Raw genomic sequence first — 6,362 nt, 5'->3', positions numbered from 1 at the left:
TTTAAAGAAATTCATTTTTTTTACTTATTCACCATACTTTAAAGCTAACCGATAAGTGCTCCCTGGAGTATGCAGAGTAGGTTACTAGCCTGAATACGCCGTAGCAGCCAAGTACCTTGCCGATGGCACTGCCGTTAGAGTGTAGGCTAATGAAAAAGTTTTTTCTCAAACATGCAATGAAATATTGTCTTTACGTTCCTTAAAATGGGCTGGGAAGTATCGCTTTTTGGGCGCAACAACTCGAGAGGACTGTAAAGGGATTTCATATTATTTTTTAGGCCTAGGCCTGCAAAGTAACTTTTTTTTATAAAATATTGTCCTTTAGAGCATTTTTTTTATTTCATTGTATGTTTGAGAAAAGCACTATTACATGCCTCGGCGTGAAAACGGATTCCCGGCCTCGTATCCCTATCCGTATATACCCACTTGGCCGGAAATCCTCATTTTCCCGGCCTCTGATGTAATGTACTATGCTTAGGTATAGTTCTTTATTATACTTGAAATCAATGCGTTTTAAAGATTTTTTTACTTATTTACCGTATTTGCGAGTTACATAGTTTCGCTCTGAAAGCTACGTTTCTGTGCATTTAACATTTAAATTTTTTTCCACGTCTTGCGAGCGTCTCCATTTATTATGTATTTATGGGTACATGAAAAAATGAGTAAGTAAGTATCTTATTCATAAATAACATAAATGAAAAAAAAAATGTTTTAATGTTTTGAACAACCGTATACATTTTACATACCTACTCATTTCCTGCGCTAAATTTGCTTCTTTTCTACTCCTATACTGCTATTTACATTTGATTTACATAAAACATCTGTGTATCTATGTATGCCTACATACAAATGTATGTATATATCCGTATAATCATTTAGCGAAAATGTGTTATAATATAATATGCGGACCTTTATGAATCGAAATAATCATTTCCGGAATCATCCACGCAGGTAACTATAACATAATAGTACAGGCCGGATATGCGTCATCCAAACATATGTCTAGACACGTGAAACTAAATACCGCTCATTTTAAAATAATCGTAAACTAACCAGTAATTTAGAACTGCCTACTTATTATACGTCGCTTAACAACCTGTAATATTTGACTTGTCATATTATAGGGTATATAATTTTTTCAGCTCCATTATCCATTTGGATTTTTTGGCAAAACTTATTAAAAAACAGATATTTTCAGGAAACATCATACGCCGTCCGCTTCAATACCTGCTCAGTAGCAGTTGGATATAGGTATCTAAGAAACTAAATAGAAAATTAATAAAATACAAATAGATAAGTAGTAGAGGATAGATAAATCAACTTTTTCTTTCAAATTATCATTGCTTGCCATGCCACACGATTTAACGCTCCCGGGTTTATGACATGTAAATATTACTATCTATATCTTTCAAGCAAAATGCCATGTATTTAACTCGATTTCTGACAATAGTCGATGTCACCGTCACAAAAAATGCGGTAAAAAGATGTGTCGGGTCTTCTGATCGTGTACATTGATTTAGAAGTAAAATAAAATTACTAATTATTAAAGTAACCTTTCGTAAAATTGCGAGATTTCGATAAGTTAAGTATTATTTAAGGTAAATAGAAATATTGAGTTACAGCAGAATAAGAAAGTTCGTAGAAGTATTAGTATATTCTCTGTTTTAGAGTTATATATGTAGTTGTTACGAACTCTTTTAGTGTTTGTGGTCAAGTTAAATGTCAAAATATTTAAATTTATATTTTGTATTGATTGTTATGTTTTTGTATGTCACTCTAGGAATAAATGGCGAAACGTATCGTGGTAGTTTTCTTCCAGCTCATTATTTATTTAGTTTCCTTCATCTGGCGACCGTTAAATAAGATGGAAATACTAAAAAAAGAACGTAGTGTAGCCAGGAGGCTTTTTACAATCGCGAAAAGTGAAATTAACGCTATTCTAGAGTCGGCAAATATCGACGATATCACCGCGGCCTTCAATAAACTCCAGCTTCGAGCCGATTCCCTGTTCAACGTTGACCAGCGTATAAAAGAACAGTGGCTAAAAACGGACGAGATGACTGAAGACGAAATTTACGAGGATTGCATGACCAGCGATAAGTATATCACCGACTGGGAGCGTATAAAAGTCATGTACGACAGCGTTTCCCGGAAGAATGAACGCGTGAAGAGGTCTCGCAAGTCTAGCGGCAGCGATGTGTCGAATAATACAGATAAGTCTCATCAATGTTGTGAGAAGTCGACATGCAGTACAGCATGTCATACAAGAAGATTTCGCCTACCAAAATTTGAGTTACGCAAGTTCGACGGAAATTCTAAAAATTGGATTGGTTTTTGGTGTCAATTTCAGAAAATCCACGACGACGAAACAATTGACGACGGAGATAAGTTTCAGTACCTCTACCAGTGCACTGTTCCAGATACTCCAGCACGAGAGATCGTCGAGAGCTTTCCGCCGTCGGGAGCTAACTACAAGAAGGCTATTGAGCAACTGAAGTCCAGGTTTGCGCGTGATGAAATGTTGATCGACATTTATGTGCGTGAGCTCCTTAACCTTGTACTAGCACAAGCAAAAGGTAATACTTCTTATAAATTAGGCCACTTATACGATAAATTAAATACGCAATTATTAGCACTGCAAAGCTTAGGTGTCACTATAGATAAATATGCTGCTTTACTTTTCCCTTTAGTTGAGTCCGCCTTGCCCGAATCTGTTTTACGAGCATGGCAGAGATCCCATGCAACCGAGGAGAAAGGCGACGATCATCTGAACCGGCTTATGAAGTTCCTGAAACGCGAAGTCGAGTCGGAGGAGCGGATCCAGCTCGCGCGCAGCGGGATAGCATCGGGTGACAGTTTGCATAGCGTTCCTACTCAACAACCTACCGCGGCATGCTTTGTGTCCACGGAAGACGCAGGTAAGAGAATTTGTTGCGTTTGGTGTGAAAAGGCATCACATAGCAGCTTCGAGTGCTACAAGGCTAATAAAATGTCGTATGAGGCTAGGAAGGAAGTGTTAAATAAAAAAGGAGCATGCCTAATTTGTTTGAAACCGGGACATAATGCGAAAAAATGCAAGAATTTTACAAAATGCCTTTTCTGCTCCAAACGTCATTCTGTATTGATGTGCCCTGACATTAAAACGTCAAGTCAAATTGAAAACGTGAAAAATTCGAATGTTGGAACGTCAAACTTAAGTAACAACGTAACTCAATATAAGGCTAGTACCACACTGTTGCAAACGTTTATGGCAAATATTGTCAGCGATAATAAATGTATACAGGTACGATGTTTTATCGACTCGGGAGCGCAGAAGACATACTTACGTCGCGACATTATTGAAAGCTTAGGCTTGAAACCTATCGGTAACGAAATCGTGTCAAATTGCCTTTTTGGAGGAATAGAAACTGAAAAGGAACTGTTTCATACATACGCGATTACTTTAGGAAGCCTTGATAAAAAGTTTCAATGTACAATGACCGCGCGAGGGAAGTCAACGCTCTGTGGGTATGTTCCTCGTTTAAATATAAATCACGAGATGTTCAAAGAGTTGCAAAGGAATAACATCACGTTGAGCGACGTCGGCGACGCGGCCGCACCCGACATCGGGCTACTGATCGGCGCGGATCACGCAGGCGCCTTGCTCACTAAAAGTTTTCTGGAACTGAACAATAACCTCGTTGCGATTAAAACCAAATTCGGTTGGACTCTTCAAGGACCCATTACAAACACATGCAGAGTCTTGACGAACGTAGTATTGGTGAATAATTTGCAGATATCAGAGCTTTGGGACTTAGAAACTCTTGGAATACGAGATCCAGCGGAAGTTGCGAATAAGGCGAAGACAGATACAGTCATAATGGATCAGTTTAGAGACTCGATCAAGATTAATGACGAAGGACGGTACGAAGTTGACTTACCGTGGAAACCAAATCATGGAGAACTACTTGATGACAAACATTTAGCTGAAAAGAGACTGATGTCAACAACGCAGAAGCTAGAAAAGCTTGATAGCTATGCAACTGTCTTCGAAGATTGGTTAAAGGACGGCATAATCGAAGAAGTTGATGACGCATCGAAGCCTAAACACTACCTGTGCCATTACGCTGTCATTAAGAATAATTCGCTTAACTCGTTTCTAGAAAAAGGCTTGAATTGTCTGGAATTGATTCCAAAACTATTGATAAAGTTCAGAAAACATGCTATTGGGATAACGTCCGATATTAAAAAAGCATTCCTGCAGATATCATTGAAAAAAGAAGATAGACAATATCTGTCATTCCTGTGGTGGAAGAATAATGAAAGGAAAAAGTTTATAACCTACCGCCATTGTCGAGTCGTATTTGGTGTAACTTGTAGTCCATTTCTTCTAAGTGCGACAATAAACTACCACTTAGAGAAGTACACCGAAGAGTTTAAGGATACAGCCAAACGACTAAGAGACTCATTCTATGTTGACAACTGTGTCATCAGTTTAGAATCGGAAGAAGAAGCCGAAACCTTCATAGAAGAGGCAAAAAGAGTTATGTCAGATGCGAAATTTGATTTAAGAGGGTGGGTGACTACTCCCATGTCCAAATGTATAGAAACTATTTCAAATGAAAATAACTTGTCTGTACTCGGCCTTATGTAGGACGTCAATATGGACCAACTATTCTGTAACGTCAACTTCGCACATGGTACTGGCATAAAAGAAAACGTTACAAAAAGAAGTTTGCTCTCTATAACTAAAAAAGTTTTTGATCCTGTCGGCTTGGCATGTCCAGTGACACTTGTGCCTAAGCTAATATTACAGAAAACTTGGAATTTACGCCTGAGTTGGGACAGTGAGCTACCTGATAATTTACAAAAGGATTTTTTGGAGTGGTCTAAACATATTCACTTGCTGAACGACTGCCGAATCCCATGTCGACTTACTTGTAAGCCTATAGACAAATGTGATAACAGTCTGCATGTCTTTTGTGACGCAAACAAGGTTTCATTTGCAACTGCTATCTTCTTACGAAGTAGTTATGAAGGAGAAGTCATTGTACAACTAGTCCAAGCCAAATCGCGCATGTCCCCAATCCATGAGGTCAGCATACCGCGTTTGGAACTGATGGCAGCATTGATTGCTACACGGTTATATCTTCAGGTTAAACAAGCCTTAGATATGTCAAACTGCCGCGTTTTTTTCTGGACTGACGCAAGTGTAGCTTTTACCTGGATTACTACTGAAGGTGATTGGAACATATTTGTCAAGAACAGGGTTAAAGAAATCCGACGACATACAAACGTGGAAGATTGGCGTCACTTACCAGGCATAATGGACCCTGCCGACTTACCATCTAGAGGCTGCAACGCCAAACAACTGCTGAAAAGCAAATGGTGGGAGGGACCTGCCTGGCTAAAAGCAAAAGAAAGTGAATGGCCGAACTCTCAATTAAACGTAGATAAGCGAGAAGCTATTACGTAGTTATTACAGCATGCTGATATTGCTTTACCACCACCTTTACCTCATGACAGAATATAACCGGCTACCGCCTTCGAATTGACAAGTATAAACCTAGCCGGTCTTCTTTTTCTGCGGTCGGGAGGGGAGGTATGGATAATTTGGGAGCGTTTAATACGTTAAATTGCTCGTTCTCTCAAAGACCTCCTTAGACGAAACTTAGGCCAGAAGATATTAGCGTACGAAGAGCTGATGACTTTGATGCACGATTGTGAGGCTTTGATCAATTCAAGACCTTTAACCTACGTCGCGAACAACTCCGATAAGCTAAAACCCATCACTCCCGCGTGCTTCACACAAGGGCTTCCTTCGAGCGAGATGCCGGACTTAGACCAGCTCGATCATGACTCACTCAACAGGCGCCTCAGGTATCTTCATAAGTTGAGGGAAGATCTACGAGAAAGGTTCAGGAACGAGTACATCGGGATGCTCATCCAGAAGGGCAAGGAGAGGGACTCTCATTTAAGGGTAGGTGATGTAGTTTTAATAGAGACAGACTCTAAGCGTATTAAGTGGCCTTTAGGGAGGATTGTAGAAACCTTTGCTGGTGCTGACGGTTACATAAGAGTAGCCAAGGTACGCACTGCTGATGGAGAGTATACACGAGCAGTTCAACGTTTGTACCCACTTGAAGTGCCATCAGATCAGACACAATATAAGGAAGAGTTTTGGGCCTCTGCCCCAAAAGGTGGGAGGATGTTACGAACTCTTTTAGTGTTTGTGGTCAAGTTAAATGTCAAAATATTTAAATTTATATTTTGTATTGATTGTTATGTTTTTGTATGTCACTCTAGGAATAAATGGCGAAACGTATCGTGGTAGTTTTCTTCCAGCTCATTATTTATTTAGTTTCCTTCAGTAGTAGTATTTT

This window comes from Leguminivora glycinivorella, chromosome 2 (assembly GCF_023078275.1).
Source record: "Leguminivora glycinivorella isolate SPB_JAAS2020 chromosome 2, LegGlyc_1.1, whole genome shotgun sequence".
NCBI lineage: Eukaryota > Metazoa > Arthropoda > Insecta > Lepidoptera > Tortricidae > Leguminivora > Leguminivora glycinivorella.
The sequence above is the reverse complement of the archived record's forward strand: the minus strand, read 5'-3'. Positions refer to the sequence as shown.